The following is an 18,169-nucleotide window of genomic DNA, read 5'->3' as shown; positions in this document are numbered from 1 at the left end:
AGTCTTGCACAGAGGTTGAGAAAGTGGGAATTAGCTCTAGATTTCCTGGGTCTGGGTTCTGGCTCTGCTGCTTTCTACCTGGGCAGGTTATATGATCTCGCTTTTCCTGTTTCTTCTGTAAAATGGAGGATATTAATAGTACCTACTTCTTTGTATATTTTATTTATAAGTTTTCACTTATTTCACTTTTATAAACTGTATTTTAAGTATATTTTATTGATTATGCTATTACAGTTTTCCCAACCCCCCCTCCTTAGTTCATGTTCATAGGTTGTACATATAAGTTCCTTCAATTCTCTGTTTCCTATACCAGTCTTAGCCTCTCCTAGTGTATTTTATGCCTACCAATTATGCTTCTTATTCCTTGTACCTTCCACTCCCATTCCTCCCTTCCCCCTCCCCACTGAAAACCTTCCATGTGATGTCCATTTCTCTGATTCTGTTCCTATTCTAGTTGTTTGCTTAGTTTTTGTTTTCATTGTTTTTCCTTTTTTTTTTAAGGTTCAGTCATTGATAGTTGTGAATTTGTTGTCATTTCACTGTTCATAGTTTTTGATCTTCTTCAGTTTCTTAGGTAAGTCCCTTTAACATTTCATATAGTAAGGGCTTGGTGATGATGACCCTATCTGGGAAGAACTTTATCTGCCCTCCCATTCTAAATGAAAGCTTTACTGGATAGAGCAATTTGGATGTAGGTGCTTGCCTTTCATGACTTGGAATACTTCTTTCTAGCCCCTTTTTGCCTGCAGGGTTTCTTTTGAGAAATCAGCTGACAGTCTTATGGGAATTCCTTTGTAAGTAATTCTCTCCTTTCTTCTTGCTGCTTTTAGGATTCTCTCCTTATCTTCAATCTTGGATAACTTAATGATGATGTGCCTTGGTGTATTCCTCTTTGGGTTCAACTTCTTTGGGACTCTCTGGGCTTCCTGGACTTCCTGGAAATCTATTTCCTTCGCCAGACTGTGGAAGTTTTTCTTTGTTATTTGTTCAAATAAGTTTTCAATTTCTCGCTCTTGTTCTCCCTCTGGCACCCCTATAATTTGGATATTGGAACATTTCAGGTTGTCCCAGAGGTTTATAAGTCTCTCTTCCCTTTTTTGAATTCTCGTTTCTTCATTCTGTTCTGGTTGGATGTTTTGAGGGCTGAGAGGGAAGACAGGCTTCCTGCTGATGTACTTTTCCTCAAAAAGGAAAGGTACATTATTCATTCAACAAACACAGAGCATTACCTTGAGCTGGGCAGGCTCCCTACTAGGACTTGGGGATATAACAGTGAATAAAACAACAGATGGTGTCCTCGTGAAGCTTATGGTCCCCTGGACAATACTGGTGATAGTAATATATATATCATGTATTGACTGTCACACCCTGTGCTAAACACTTTACTTGGGAGACCCCATCTATAATCCTCATCGCTTTAAGAAGTAGGTTCTATTGAAACACTGCAATAGTAGGTACAAAAGATCCACCAATTTTGGATCTTTTGTTCCAAATTGTTGCTTTGAGTCCTGGTTTCCTTCCTGTCACTGTTGGTTCCCTGAATATTTTGCTTTAATTCACTTTGGGTATCCTTCATTTGTTCTTTGATTTTTTTCAACCAAGCTCAGTCAGATCCGTGAGCATTTTGATTACCAGGGCTTTAACTTCTCCATCAGAAAGGTTGGCTATCTCATCACTTAGCTCTCTTTCTGGAGTTTTGCTCTGTTCTTTCATTTGGGCCCCATTTCTTTGTCTCAGCACACCTGTTAGGTTATAAGGGGGAGGGGCCTTGGGTATTCACCAGGGCAAGGCAACCCTCTTTGCTGCAGTGTCTCCATAGAACCTACTTCTTAAAGCGATGAGGATTATAGATGGGGTCTCCCAAGTAAAGTGTTTAGCACAGGGTGTGACAGTCAATACATGATATATATATTACTGTCACCAGTACTATCCAGGGGACCATAAGCTTCACGAGGACAGCAGCTATTGTTTTATTCACTGTTATATCCCCAAGTCCTAGTAGGGAAGCCTGCCCAGCTCAAGGTAATGCTCAGTGTTTGTTGAATGAATAATACCTCTCCTTTTTTGGGGGAAAAAAAAGGTACTTTGAATAGTACCTTTCCTTTTTTGAGCAGTCTGTTAGCAGGAAGCCTGTCTTTCCTTTCAACCCTCATTAATCCTCATATTTGTCAGGAAGCTCAGTTCACCCAGACTGTTCTCGTCATTTTCCCCACGTTATTTTATCACTCTTCCCCAGCTTCCCAAGCTAGAAACCTAGATTTCCCTCAATTCCTCATTTTCTTTGATCTGGGCACCCAAGCATCCATGGAGTTCAACAAGTTTCACCCCTAAATATCTCTACTTTCTTTTTCCTACTATAAGTTGAGCTGCCTTGTTTCAAGCACTCCTCACTTAGAACTTTTAGTTACTGCCCTAAGCTCCAAACTTTTTTTTGTCTCCCTCCTCCTCCTCCTTCTCCTCCTCTCCCTCCTCCCCTCCTCCCCCTCCCTCCTAATAGTCCCTCAGGAATTTCCCTGAGGGACTATTGGATCTAGAGATCCAGATCCAATCCATGTTGCTCACAGATCACCAAGGTTCACTTCTGCTCACCTCCTCCCCACCGGCAACCCATAGCCTGAGGGAGCAGGACCTAGATCTCCTCCTACTCTGGCTGTAGACAAACTTTACAGGATGATCTCTAGAGACGGACCCCACCCTCCCTAAACTTTCACTGGATGACTCTTCTCTCGAGTCTCTCAGTACACAATGTGTATTTTCACTGGCTGTTTTTTACCGTCTGAAATGCTTTCTCTCCCCTCGGGAGCCCTCTGAACTGTCCCTTGGTCTGTTCGTTCCACCCAGGTTGGTCCTGTTTCCTCTGAGCTCTAATAAATCTGTGTGGTGACTCCGCTGTGCCATTTGCCCAGTGGACCACTTAATCTGGGTCCTCATCTGTGGCTTGTGTTCCACTGTAGCGTCTTTGGAATAAACGCCCAGTACATGTTCATTGTAGAGTGAAGGGAGTGAGCAGAACTGCCTGGATGGAACGACTCGTCGGGGAACCCTGGTCGTCCATAACACCTCTCTCTGCTTGCCAGTTCGCTGGCTTGGTATTGTTCTCCATCCCTTTCCTTCCTCCATCCGATTTTTCCTTCTTCGAAAAGCTCTGTGAATGAGACTGAAGATAAAAGTCCTTTGTAACTCCGGCCTCTCAGAACATTTGGACAGAAAGCAGGAGAACAGCCTGGCCAGGGCATTGTAATAAAACTGACTAGAAAACACAAACAAAAATAACCCAAAGCCAAACTAAAGCCGAGTGGAGAACAAGTCAACTCTTCTTGCTGGCCAAATCCATTGCCTTTCAAAACCCAAACATTGGGTATTTGAGTTTTTGGAGCAGAAAATGAATCTCAGACATTGGAAAATCAGTTCTCAAACACGAAATCTTTTTTGTGAACCTTTAGGTTTGATCACTATCTTCTTAGCCCCCCAGATTTAGGCCTAATACATTGTTTAAGCCACTTAAAAGTATAAACTTAATGGGATTATCTTAAAGGTTTCTGAACTGTTCCAACAGTATTGTGTTAAATTCAACTCTCCAGTGTCCTCAGCTTGTTCTGAGATGTTAAAAAGATTTAAAAAAAACAAAACCCCAAGACAAAAAATAACAACAACAAAACCCCTCTTCTCGGGTTGTTTATTTTTAAATGTAACATAGTACATAGTAATATCTTTTAAGAATAAGATACATAGTAGTGATAGTTTTCTTAAAGAACTTAGGGTCTGGTATTTACCATCTTTATCTAGTATGGTTTTTTTTTTCCTTTTTCTATGATTGTTTTTAAGACCACAAGAAGAATACTGCATACTGTATGCATTTGAAAATCAATACAGCTTTAAAAAGTAAATGACCTGGCCAAGATGGCAAGTCGGCAGACAAAACCCGGTGCTAGAATTTTCTCCTTGATTTTCCTGGCCTGAGGAAACTCTTCAGGAGAACTAGCATCAGAAGGAAAGCTAAGACATTATACTCCCACGGATTCTATTTGCTGAATTTAGCGTCCTCTGCCCCTCGGATTCTTAGACCAGGCCAGCCTTGCCCTCCTGAGAAAAACTGTTCCTTGGCTGCAGTCAGAGTGGAGGTGAAATTTTCGCACTATGGAAAGTGTAGGGATTTTGGGGTTTGAAAATGAATGCTTCACACCCTGAGAAATGCAAACAAGAAACAAACAATTCTGTGTTTAATTTTCTTCTCAGTTTGTGGGCAGGACAAGAGGATAGGGTATTTTTGCCAGTTTGACATTATGTACTTTGAGCCAGGGAAATGATTAAAAAACTAATAATAACAATGCATTTGATTACCCTGTGGCTGACTCCTTCACAAACACTGCGTTTGTGAATCAATTCGAACACGCAGGCTGGTGGGGGGAGTGCTGGGAGGGGTGGCCAGTGTCGATACTGAAGGAAAAAGCAAAAAAAAAAAAATTCAGGCAGCGCTCAAATGTCTCATACTGGGCTTAATGCATTTTTTAAAAGCTGATAAAGCCAAGCATAGTTCTTATATCAATGGATGATCAGAAGCTTCTTAGAAGAGGAAGCCCTGAAATAGTTTCCTAATCTTGTTGGAATTCCTAGCATTATAGCAGAGATTCAGGGAGATAATACATGCAAAGACTGTACTCAGCCTATACCTTCAGTTACTGATGAATTTTTCTGGTTGCTACGTTCACCCAGCAGAGCTCTTGGAATGAAGTGTTTAATGAGAAACACTGAACTATTGAATTTCAGGGTTCTGTATTTCATTCAGCAAACTTGGTTTTCCATAAAAATAGAAACTCCTTTTGGGTTCTTTAACAAGACACTGTCTTTGAGCTGCGTGCAGATTAGAATGCCATTGTCTGAGTTTAATTCTTGGCGCCCTCTAACTGTACCTCAGTGAAGGGGGGGGGGTGTTGTCAGAGTTCATGGGCTCTGGGAGAGGAGGGACTGACTTGGGAAGAGCAGTGCAGAGACTGGGGGGAAGTGGCTGAGACTGCCGCCCCAAAATTTGGATTCCAGGCCCTCTGCCAGTTCTGTCATCTAGCTGCTCTTCACTGTCCTTGTCTGTGAAATGGGGCTACGAATGTGCCTGCCTCACCTACCTGTTCTGAGGATGAGGTGAGATAATGGATATGAGAGCGACTGTTGTTAGTTTCTCCCCTCTAGCCATGAAACCTGCCCTGGATGTCCCAGTTTGATAAACTTGAAATGTTCCAAAATATTGGGAGATGATGCAATATCTCTTGAAGACTAAAATGCTTTTTCATAGTGTTTTCTTTTCCCCTTAATAACCCAGAGTCCCTGCAGATGCAACAACTAAGGACCAAGTTCACCTAAAACCTCACAGGGATACTTTAAAGTAGGGCCAGGTATAAACTGACATGGGACTCACACTTTCTAGTTTTGTGCTGTGACTTGCAAAGGCCTTTTTTTAGGTTGTGTCAAGCCTAGGAAAATATATGATCCAGTCAAGAGTTAGGTTGGACAGAGGGGCACTTCAAAGTCAAGTTCATCATTGAAGAATTATATGCTGGTTGACGACGTGGGCCAAGTTCTAACCTTGTCTTTCCTGGAAGAGCATTGGAAGGATCTGCTGTGTTCTCCCTTGGGGAATCAGAAGAAGCGTGGACATTTGAATTAATAATTAATGCCACGATTATCAGACAGTGAACTAAATAGTGTGCTAAGCACTTTATATACATGAAGTTATTTCCCCTCTGCGGTTGGTGCTCTCATTCATTGTTGCCCTAGAATGCAGACTTCAAGGGGTGAAGACCCTGCCTGACTTCCTCTCATTCCAGAACTTAACGTGGTTTGCCAGTCTACAGCCGGTGTATAATACATCTTTGTTTAGCCAGTGGACCCTATGTTAGTTACAGTTGAAAACTACAGTGTAGAGTGGTTGACGGGCTAGCTGGGGTCGTGCAGCAAAGTAAGCAAGGGAACCCACACAGCGGAGGAGGCATCACCACCCCTCCTGCAGCCTGCTTTTCAGTTGTCTTTCTTTGCTCCCGTCAGTTCTGCGAGGCTTCCCTGACTCCAGAGACCCTCCATCCCATTCTCCAGAGATTAAATCTCTGATCTTCTGCCCAAGTTGAGGGGAAAAGTAGTCCCTCAGATGCCCCAGGCTGGGGAAGAATTTTAGTGCCTAACTGCTTGGATGGATGGGTGGATTTTCCAACTGCTGCTTATATAGGCTTTCAATCAATAATCCTGTTTTCATTCCCACATGTACCTTACTTACTGAGAAAGGTGGTGTCTCTACTTCCTAGGACTTCCAAGGACCCTGCACCTTAAAGTCAGTTGCTTCATTTTCCACTTCCTCTGACCTGAGTTTATGGCCAATTTGCTCATCTGCTTCCCAGCTCCCACGCTCTGTCCTGGTCAGTTTTGTCTTTTCATATTCTTTACCGTCACTTGAATGAAATTTCAGGAGGAGCATCAGGAAACACATCTGTGCCCTGGCTGGACGGCTTATTTGTTTAGAGCAGCATCCGGATATGCCAGGGTTGTGGGTTTGATCTCTAGTCAGGGCACATACAAGAAGAAACCAAGGCACTCACAGACAAATGGAACAGCAAACCGATGTTTCTCTCTCTCTAAAATCAGTAAGTAAAAAAAGAAAACACATTGTTTAATACAACATGGTCTTGCCAAAATCCAGTATTTCTTTTTTATTTTACTTTTTATAAAGTTAATTTTTTATAATTTCAAAAATTAATACTTGCTTATTTTAACAAATCGGTCAATAAATTTGTGTTTCAAGTAAATAATCCAGATCTTACCAATCCAGGTAGGACATTTTGGTGTATAAATTTTCAGAATTTATATATATGCATATATAAAAATATTAAAATTTGTTTTTAAAACGCCAATTATCATTTGCGCAGTTTTATAAATTTGCTTTTATATTTACGCAGCCATGTACCACTGACATCTATTCATGTTAATACATACATATATCTTATATATTTAAACGTCATAGTATTTTCTATTGGTATTTAATCAATCTTTTGATGGACATTTAGACTTTCTAAGTTTTCACTATTACAAAATTTTTATGTGTACCCTTAGACATATTTGCTTATTTCTTTAGGCTCAAATTATAGAAGTTGATTTACTTGGTCAACATTACCAACCATTAACGTGTTACTCAAAAAACTTGTATTCCCATCAGCAAGGTATGAAGATACTGGTTTCCTTACATGCTGCCCAGCACTGAGGATTACGATCATGTTCTTTGGTAGGCCTTTTAAATACTGGTTTTTACATACATCAGCTTCGAGGCTAGCCAGTCTTTCATGGACTCTAGACCCTGAAGATATGGAAGTTGTACAATGTTAGCTTGTAATTGGAGGCTTCCACTTCACACATATGGAAAGAGAGGCCTCAGGAGTGGAGGTGGCTTCTCTCTGCCACAGACTGGCAAGCTGGGATTAAGAAATACATGTCCTGGCCCCCCCACCAAGTTCAAGCCTCCTCCCCTGCATTAAACTGACACTAACCCCTGAGCCTCTCTTCCTCCTGAAGCCAGAGTCATGGGCCTCAGGAGGGGAGGAAGACCCACATTGTCAGAGCACTGTCAACCTTTTCTAGGTTCTTTGCCTATGCTCCACCTGCAAGGATCCTGTGTGGTAGGGATTATCAGTTCTGTTATACAGAGGAGGAAATGGAAGAACTGGAGATTCAGTTCATCAAATTAGTGATCTGTGCTAAGGAGATGTAGCACCAGGACTTGATGAGGTTTGTTTTAGAATGAATACTGTGGCAGTGCGTGGGTCGGATTTAAAGGGAGAAAGTACGGTGTCAGCAAAGCCAATCTGCCCTGTGCGGTGAAGGAAGATGTTTCCTGGGGACATGGAAGACACTCTGATGCCTCCTCCCTACTAACATGCACTAATTCGGGCATCACAGTAAAACCTAACAGCACAAACAACTTCTCAAGACACCACCTGGCAGCTTCAGGACCTGTGTTGCTTGGGGTTGAGCACAAGTCGAACACAGTGCTCGCTGGCTGAGCTCGTGTTCTGGAATGACTGAGCTGTCCAGCACGGCCAGTGTGTAAATGTCAAGTAAACACCGAATTCAAGTGCAATCTAACCATTGTGCAGGGACTGTTTGCTTTAGATATAATAGTCAGCAGGAAGGGAGAAGGAACAGGAGGGGGAAAAGTGTATGTAACTTCAGAAGGCAAGTCCTGAATGTTGTGAGCCCTCCCTGGGCCAGCTGGAATGTCGCAGAGACCAACGTCAAATAAATAAAGAGCCTGCACTCCATGTTGCAAAAATAAGCATGTCCATTTGCTTGAAAAAAAGTTTTTAGATGAGGGAACATTTTCCAGTCAATCACACTGCAGCAAAGTCATTCTGTTGAATTTGTGACTCACAGGCTCTCTGTGTCAATAGACAGGGAGTTAGCCCAGCATAATGACTTCACTGGGAGATGAAGCAGAAGTTGGGACGAGGCAGGGCTGGCTTTAAAACAGGGCTCCAAGCACTGACAATAAATAGCAAAGGAAAGTCTGACCGCTCCCAGGATGGGTAATCACATTTGTTCCCTTTTCACTATTTCTTGCTTGTCTCCTAAGAAAGGAACCAATTTGAACTTTGACTTTCTTCATCCTTTCCTTGCCTCGGCTTTGATGAAGGACCTGGTCATTGTAAAGACTGTGGTGAAGGGAGCATCTTGTGGGCCTAGGGTTCTATACTCATTGTTATTGCATCTGTCCTCAGAGCCATGCTGTAAGGTGGTTGAGCATTGGCCAGTGCGACTCGGTTGGAGCGTTGTCCCATAACTGAAAGGTTGCAGGTTCAATCACTGTTCTGGTGCGTACGAGAGGCAACTAATCAATGCTTCTCACTCAGATCGATGTTTCTCTCTCTCCCTCCATCTCTCTCTAAAACAATAAGAAAAGTGTCCTCAGGTGAGGATGAAAAAAAAATTTTATGAGGTGGTTCGTATTCGTGTTATTTTGCAGTTGGGAATATTAAAGCCCACAGAGGTTGGTACCTTTGTAAGATCCTGGCCAAGGATTCTAGCACATTTCTTTCTGGCTTTAACTTCGGATTCTGTGTAATTTTTGTGCACCCTCCCTTTTTGCTGTCCTACTGTGAACTAGACATGAGCCTTGGCACTGGGGCCCCACAGCTAAATGAAAATTGGTTCCTGCCTTTCAGGAGCTCGGGGACCAGCCAGTGACTCTCGTCTGACGTTGCCAGAAGCCAGGAGACTTTTTAAAAGAAGAGAGTACCAAGAAGCTCGCCGCACGTTTTCCCAAATTGGCACCATCCGCAAATGCCTCAGGAGTGCCTGAGAGATAGAGAAGCACTGAGAGATACAGACCATAGATGAGCTAGAATGTGGCACCAAATGGCTGATCTAGAGGCAAAGCTGGCTTCTAATCGGCTTTGGTAATGCTGGCTGAGGGGAGGCAGAGGCTTGCTGTTTGGTCTTGTGTAGCCACTGAGCAGGATGGGGACAGATGTGAGCCCTTCCACACAGTTGGAAGGCTTGGCCTCTAGACTGGGCGCTCCTAAAAAACACTCATGAACTTGGGTTAGTCACTTGCTTTGTCTGCATGTCAGGCTCTTTAGCCCCAACATGAAGGAGGGAGTAGAGCAAGTTGCTTGTTATTCAGAAGTACAGTATCAGGATCCATGTGGATGGCCAGATCTGTTCTTGACTCGGTCTGTATGGCCTCAGCCTAGATATTCTCAACTTATGAAATGAAAAGAGCAATGAACCTCCTGGCTCTCAATGCTGAGACATTTCTTCCTGATTCTCCCTGCGACTCTGCTAAAAATTGAGCTCTTAAAGTAGATTTGATCCTTTAAAAAACCTGTTGTCTGGCAAGGCAAAAGCAGAGTGGCTTGGCCTTCATTATTAACACTGACTCTTCTTTCTGTCTGTGGTCTGGTGTTCTCCCAATTCTGAGCTGTCAGCGTATGTAATATATTCTCTGATTGCCTTAGTTCTCGTCAAGTTCTAGTCCTTAGAGTTTTTCTTGATGGCTGGGAAAATTCTTGAAAGGACATGGTCAATACTCTTTTGCTGGAGTATACTTTGAAAAAATTTATTTTGGCTCCGTGTTGTTTGTCAAGACCTCTTTGAGCCCTGTGAGTGAGAAAACGCCTTTTACCATTTTGAGTTTCTCCTCTTCTGGTTGGCAAGCATCGTGCTCTGCTGTAATCTGCCTGAAAAACAAACAGGAGAGTTTACACTGGTCTCTGTGTCAACCATCTGCCCACTCAATGATCTATATAACAGTGTAAGTGCGAGAAGACCAACCGTATGTGTGTGTGTGTGTCTGTGTGTGTATATAGGGAGAAAAAAGTACTTGTTTATAGAGCTGATGTTTTGGGAGCGCCAGCTGTGTGTCTGGCTCTGTGCTCAGCATCAGGAGCACCAAAGGTGAGCAAAGACAGGTGTTATCTTACCCACAAGGACTGGACAGTCTATTGCCAGGAGAAAGACATTAAACAAACAATCACAAAAAACTGCAAACTGTAAAAACTGCTATGAAAGAAGGTGCATAGTCTAGGAAAGCCTATAACAGGGGCAGCTGGCCTTGTTCGGGTGTACTAGAAATGCAGTGGGGAGAGAAAAGTCATGTTTTCTTTGTGACCTCTGATCCCCAGTAAATGAGTAAGATAAGTATTCATGTCCTTGAATTTCTAAACCTAGCATGGCCTCAGTGGCTTTAAAAGTTACTTAATGTTTTAAAATTAGTTAATGCTTTAGGCTAGGGACTCGGGGCACAGAGATGAACATTTGCATTGCATTGCATTGCATAGGAGACACAGCCCTGCAAAAATTGTAATGCAAGGGAACAAGGGTCATCATAGCAAGTGAGGTACACAAAGAGCCCCAAAGGGTGAAAGGTTGACTCTTCTTAAGGGAGCAAAGAGGGAAGGCATGAGGTGGAGAGGGCAAGCTGTGTAGGGGACCTGGTGCAAAACCAAGTGCGACCAGAGGAAAATGTGTAGGTGAGAGCACTGAATCTTTGGAAAAGTCATTTAGGGACCAAAACTGAGGGGCTCAGGGTCATGGCTTCCCTTGCAACAAATAGTTGCTCAAGACCCACATGTTCAAGTTGTACTTCCAACACGTCAAATGATTCTAGAGCCACGTTCAATTTTTTGACATGAGTGTGTTGTACCAGTCCTCATGTGATGAATAGTTTCCTTTTAATCTACCACTTTTAAAACTGTAAAACCTTTAAATAATAATGTGTCATAACGCAATTTTGATGTGCTGGCTCAACCCATAATCCAATAAATGCATAACTGAAAATAACGTTTCTCCATGTGCCATATAAAATCATCTTGCGTCCCATGGTACTCATATTCCACTTTGACAAGAATCATTCTGCCACAGTTCTAGGGCCATTTAGACGTGAAAACCCGAGGTTTACTTATTTCTTCCATCACTTGTGTTACATTCAGGGATTGAGCAGAATCTCTTCTACCTAAACTGCTGAGATTTCCATGACTAGCAAGTAAGGCTTACTGTGTTCCTTAGAAGAAGGCTTTGGGCTTGGATTTTCTTTTCTAACTTATTTTTCTCTTATTTCTGTGGTTCTAAAGAACATGCATGCCCTCCTCTTATGCTCCCCAGCAGTGCAGCTTCTGGTGGGCAGTTGCCCAGTTACAATTTACAGTGTAGGCCCTGGCTGGGGAGCTCAGTTGGTTAGAGCATCTTCCCTACATGCCAAGGTTGTGGGTTCAAACCCTGGTCAGGGCACACACAAGAATCAACCAACGAATACATAAATAAGTAGAATAACAAATCAATATTTCTCTCTCTACCCCCAAAATCAGTAAGAAAAAATTTAAACTTACAGTGTATTTTATTTGCCCGGGAACACTCATAAGTAAAAAGAAGGGAATTTGTAATGTTAAGCATCTTGTCTCTGAGTTAATCCTCAAAACAACCCTAAAACAGTCATGATTAAAACTCTGTTTATAGATGAAGAAACTGGGGCTGTGATGAAACTGGGTCTCAGGGCTGCGTGGCCAACCAGAGCTGGGCTTTAAGTCCAGGATTGCCTAGAGGTGCCAAGGCCAAGGGCCCCCACAATTTGGTTTCTTGATTCACTTGGGTGAACTCCCTCATCCACTTAACAGACAGGTACTGAATTCCAGTTATGCACAAAGTGCTCTGTTCTGTGAAGGGAGATTCAGAAGCTGTGTTCCTGGGACAGTCAGAATTATAAAGAATTATTTCCTTTTTAACTATTATATGTAATTAATTTTTTAAAATATTTCTCTTTTTTTATTTTTAGAGAGAAGGGAAGGGAAGGAGAAAGAGAGGAAGAAAAACATCAATGTGTGGTTGCCTCTCACATGGCCCCCACTGGGGACCGGACCCGCAGCCCAGGCATATGCGCCGACCAGGAATTGAACTATGACCCTTTGGTTCGCAGCCCGCGCTCAATCCACTGAACTACACCAGCTAGGGCTAATTTTTAAGTTAAAAAAATTAAATTATTTTGTATTAACTCATACCTTTTGCACAGGGCAAAAGATTCAAACAGTTTATGAAAAATGTAAGATTAAAAGCAAAACTTACTATTCCTAAATACTAGACCTGTTCTACAGATGAAAGTATCTTGAATACCTTCTTATTATTTTTACTTTTCTCTGCCATTCTGCAAAGACTTTGAAGTGACTGGCGGTGAAATAGAAATCCAAGTCCCTGAAAAAAAAAAGAAGGAAGCTGGCTTGCAATATCGCTGCTATCGCTGAACATGAACTGCCCCTTAGCTTCCTGGCAGCCGAGACAAAAAGGGAACAGGCTGAGTCCCATAGCTCTCATCCTCATAGAGGAAGAAGCCCTTTGCGATTTTGGGTGCTCACACCTCACCTTCACTCCTCACCTGGAAGCCCACATAGGGACATTGATAGATAAACACAATAATTAATATTTTAGGCAACAGCTTTACCACAAATACCAAATTTTGTTATTTCTTATAAAGACCTTTAATGAAGGTCAAAGGCTTAACGCTGAAGCAGGCAGCAGGGAGGGCTTGGCTAACCAGGCTCAACAAATGACTGTGACCCAGGCAGAGCAGAATAAAGGCTAGCGGGGGTTACAGGTGAAGTACAGTGGGAGCTCAGAAGGCTGTGGGACTACACACAGGGACCCGCTCCAAAGCCCCCGCGGATGCCTGAGACCACAGACAGCACCAAGCCCTCGTCGACTTCTTCAGTTCTGCGGAGATGTGACAGCAGCTTCTTCACTGGCAGGCGCAGCCTCTCCAGTAATTTTTATATCTTCCCATCCAAACCTATTCTCCCATCCGCGTAACCACTGCCTGCTTGCAGTGAACAGCTTGGTGTCATCTGTTCCAGGGAATTCCATGCTGAGTCTCCACATAGGCTCATTGCTGTCTGGTGCAACAGATCCCCCTCGGACCACATTCTTAGTTCACATCCTCCACCTGCCAATGTCAGGCCTTTTCTCCTCTCCAAGCGCTCATCACGCATGTGGCTGTAACCTCTGCAGTCTGAGGTACGGCAGAGCAAGCCTGGGGTTCTTCTTCCTTCTTCACAGTTTCACGGACAGAAGATTCATTCTTCCTGTAGATCTTAGCACCTTCCTTTAAGTGAAACTTTCACCTCCTCACGTCGCGGAAGCGCTTTGCTGCTTCTCTTTGGCACATCTGAATTTCCCATATCACTGTTGGTTTTTTAATTATTTTATTTATTGATTTTATTGATTTATGTTTTAATTTTTATTAAATGTATTAGGGTGGCATTCGTTGATTGGATCAGATAGGGTTCAAGTGTACATCTCTATGATGCGTGATCTGTGCATTGCACTGTGTGCCCACCACCCAACACCAACCCATTTCCATTGCCATACGTTAGGTCCCTCCACTGCCACCCCCTTCCCTCTGGCAATCACCACATTGCGGTCTGTGTCCACAAGGTTCAGTTTCATATCTCACATGTGAGTGGAATCACGTAGTTCTTAGCTTTTTCTGACTGTCTTATTTTAAGTAGCATTCTCAAGGTCCATCCATGTTAGCACAAGGCAGGTGGAGAGATACGTTGATTCGTATGTTCCACTTATTTATTGATTGCTTCCTGTATGTACCATGACCAGAGATCGAACTCTCAACCCTGGTGTATCAGGATGATGTTGGAACCACCTGAGCTACCCAGCCAGGGCCCAGCATCACTACTCTTGAGCTCTGTGGCCATTATGAAGTAAAATAAGGGTGACTTAAACACAAGTGTGGAGACACCATGTGGCTCCGATAACCAAGACTGCTACTGGCTATTGACCAATGAGCAGTGTGATGTCGGAGAAAGGGGTGAGTCACATCTTTCACGCAAGCAGCGCGGCATCGTGAGATTTCATCACACCGCTCAGAGTGTATGCAGTTTAAAATTTAGGAAGTGTTTATCCCTGTAATTTCCCACTTAATATTTTCGGACAATAGTTGGCTGCAGGTAACTGGAACCGTAGATGGGGAGCATGACTGTGCTTGCAAGTTAGACCATAGGGAAAAGGAGTCCAAGTCAGAGACAGGGGTAGAAGGGAAGGGGCATTCCAGGCTTAGAGAGCAATGCAAAGGCACAAAGAAAATGAAATGCTTGGCCTGCTTGGAGACGGTCAAACTGTCGAGGGGTTGAGAGAAAGAGAGTCTAATAAGCCTTCCATTAAAGAGGCTGGATTTGCTGCTTGGATGTTTTCTAGCTCTTCCGAGACAATTTTGAGACAACTTTTTGTTGAGTTAAGCGAAAATGAATGAGAATCAGATGGACCACATTTCTCTTGCATACACATGGGCTTAAAAACGCAGGGGAACAAGAACTTGACAGAATGTGTCTTGGCTTCTGCCAAACCCAAAGTATTTGAAAAATCACACAAGACACATCTCGAACCCAAACACATGCCTGGATTCTCCCACTCCTAATTGCAGCTGCAACCGTTTAATGAAATGAATTGTGTACAAGCAAACGGGGTCTGAATGGAGGGGCCTCATTAAGGAGAATGACTGATGCAGGGCGGTTAGCCAGCTTGCCCTTGAGACTGTGCACATCTCGTCCTGAAGAGGAAGAGAGAGGGCCAAGGTAGAGTTGCTAACCAAGTTATTGATCTTGCTTTCTCGTAGAACAATTAAAATCCCATATTATTTAAATTGTATCATGTGTAGAAGGAATTTAGCATCTCTTATTTCTCTTCCTTGCTGTCTCTCAGATTTATATTTCAGAGTGCAAAAAGGAAAAGAAACATGTTTTGCATCAGTCTTTATTCACATGAGTGGAGACCAAATGAGAGATGGTGGAAATAGAAGAACAAGATCGTTAGCATTCTATTTATTATAATTCTAAATTCTTGGCTTGGGGATTAAGGACATGTGAAAAGTGGAAGGAATCGGTTCCAGAGAGGTTAACTGACTTGTCCGTGGTCCACGGTTAATTAATGGTGGAATTCAGACACAAGCAAGACTGGGTCTCTGATTCCTGTTGCTGCATAGCACACACAATTTTGTCAGCCTCAGGAACTGAGAATAGAAGTGAATTCTCTCATATATTCTTTCCTTCCTTCCTCCCTCCCTGCCTCCCTTCTTTCCTTCCTTCCCTTCTTCCATCCATGCATCCTTTGATACAGACATTTTTTGAGTGCTCAGTGATGGCAATGGGCTCAAAAGATAGTTAAGACTCAAAGTCCATCTGGAGAAGCTGCCATGTAACTGTGCTGTTACAGAGTTCTGAAATCAAAAGAGAAGCCACCACTGAGATGCAGGTGGTGCAGGAGTAGGCTGCACAGAAAAGGAAGCATTGGAACGGGCCTTGAAGCCTAAAAGGCAGTTTCCTGGATGGACTGGTGAGGGAGGGGGTGAAGGCATGAGAAGCATGAAGGGTGTGGATAGGTGGGTGAGCACGGAGGATCTGAGACACTGAGGCTCATGAGGCTGGGCTGGATTTGGGAAGGGGACGGTGGTGGTGTGGGCACTAGATGAGGGAGAAGAAGCGGGCAGGGGTCACCCTCAAAGGGTCTTGTACTGCATGTAAAGTAGGGTGGTCAGGCTTGGCGGTGCTGTCAAACCCGTGACTGCTCAAAGTCTATCCTCCTGCAGTGACAGTTCTTAAAGGGGGTTCTGACTTACATTTTTACATGCTTTAGTCATTATTATTCTTATTTTTAATTTATTTATCTTTAGAGGGGAAGGGAAGGAGAGAGGGAGAGAAATATCAATGTATGGTTGCCTCTCGTGCATCCCCTGCCGGGAACTGGGCTGCAACCCAGGCATGTGCCCTGACTGGGAATTGAACTGCGACCCTTTGGTTCATGCCCGCGCTCAATTCACTGAGCTACACCAGCCAGGGCCCTTTAGTCATTATTGTTATTTCTAAGTAGTAGCAGAGTAGCAGTAGTGGCACCTGTGAGAATTTTCAAGGTCTTTAACACCATCAAAACGGCATGCTCGTGGGGCTGTACACTTAGGATTCATGTACTTTTCTGTCTATAGGCTACGCCTCAGTAGCAAAGGATATAAATGAAATACCAGGCAGGTCCTTTACCAACTGTTTATTTTTATTTTTTCATTGAATGTATTGGGGTGACTGGTTCACAAAACCAAACAGGTTGCAAGGGTACAACTCAACAAAACATCATCCACACAGTGCATCGCGTGCCCTTTGCCCCAAGCAAAGTCTTTTTCCGTCCACATTTCCCCCCCTTGCCCACCTTCACCTACCCCCACACCACCCTTTCCCTCCGGCTTGATCCCTTCCCCTGCTCTCATCCAGCCCCTCCACCCCCTCCCCTTGAATAGCTGTCGGTCTGTTCCATGTGTCGCTGTCTCTGTTTCCAGTTTTCTTCTCCAGTTTATTTTGTTCCCTAGATTCTGCATATAAGTGAGATCATATGGTATTTGTCTTTCTCTGTTTGGCTTATTTCATTTAGCATAATAATCTCCAGGTCCATCTGTGTTGTAAAAGGTAAGATTTTCTTAAACTTTTTAAACTACAAGGCGTCAGCTCATTAAAACAAAGATTATGGTAAGATCATTGGAACCCACAGAATTGTGTTTCTTGTCCCAGGGCTCAGAGAGTGTGACCCAAAGCCAACCTTGGGAAAACCAGTGGGACTGTAAAGAAAACCTGTCTGCTAAAGGTCTCTGCCTGGATGTTCTGGAGACTCCTCCATTTGAACACATCCCTAACAGCACCCTCACCCCCCCAAACACACTCTTGTTCCGCAGTCCCTGGTCTTTAGTGACACCATCACCTCAGAGTCCCTCATGACTACTCTCCCTTACCACTCTTATTTAGGTAACTTCCCAGTCCTACCAACCTCACCTTCTACTTATTTCTTTAGTATGTCACTTTCTCTTCAGCCCTAGGTTCACGATCTGGTTTTGTTCCTATTCGTCTCCTTCTCACTCTGCCACTTCAAACAAACAAACAACCCATTTCATATTTTTAATTATTGCAATATGAAATAAGGAAGTCGGAGAAGGACAAGGACCATATGATCTCACTCGTATGTGGAATCTAATGAGCAGACTGAACTAACAAGGAAAATGGGGACAGACTCATGGGAGAGCAGCATGACAGCTGGGGAGTGTGGAGACTGGGGGTGGAGGGACTGAGCAAAACCGAAACAAGACTCACGGACAAGGACAACAGTGTGGTGATTGCTGAGGGGAAGGAGGGTACAAGGGGACTAAACTGGAATGAAAAAATACAATAAAGATTAAATAGATAAATAGTTACAATAACTCCTTATATGGCCTCTCTGTGTCTACTCTTTTTTTCTTTAAGATTTTGTTTATTTTTGGAGAGAAAGAAAGGAAGGGAGGGAGAAAGAAAGGGAGAGAAGCATCAGTGTGGAAGGGAAACATCGATTGGTTGCCTCTCCTACGCGCCCTGACCGGGGACTCCAGGGACCAAACCTATAACCCAGGCGTGCGTCCGACTAGGAATCGAACTGAGCCACGCTGGTCGGGGCTATCCGCTCTTGGCCTTGGAAAGCATCCTCCACACTGTGACTGGAGTGATGGTTTTAGGTGAAAATGACCTGCCACTGCCCATCCTTCACTGCCCTCCATGGCAGTTTCCGCTCTCACAAGACTGGCCATCATCTGGGCTTCCGCGGACTCTGTCTCCTGTTGCTTCCAACCTTCAACTTT

The sequence above is a fragment of the Artibeus jamaicensis genome, unplaced genomic scaffold (assembly GCF_021234435.1).
Source record: "Artibeus jamaicensis isolate MK-2021 breed Jamaican fruit bat unplaced genomic scaffold, CSHL_Jam_final scaffold_1964, whole genome shotgun sequence".
Lineage (NCBI taxonomy): Eukaryota > Metazoa > Chordata > Mammalia > Chiroptera > Phyllostomidae > Artibeus > Artibeus jamaicensis.
Note: the sequence above shows the minus strand (reverse complement) of the source record.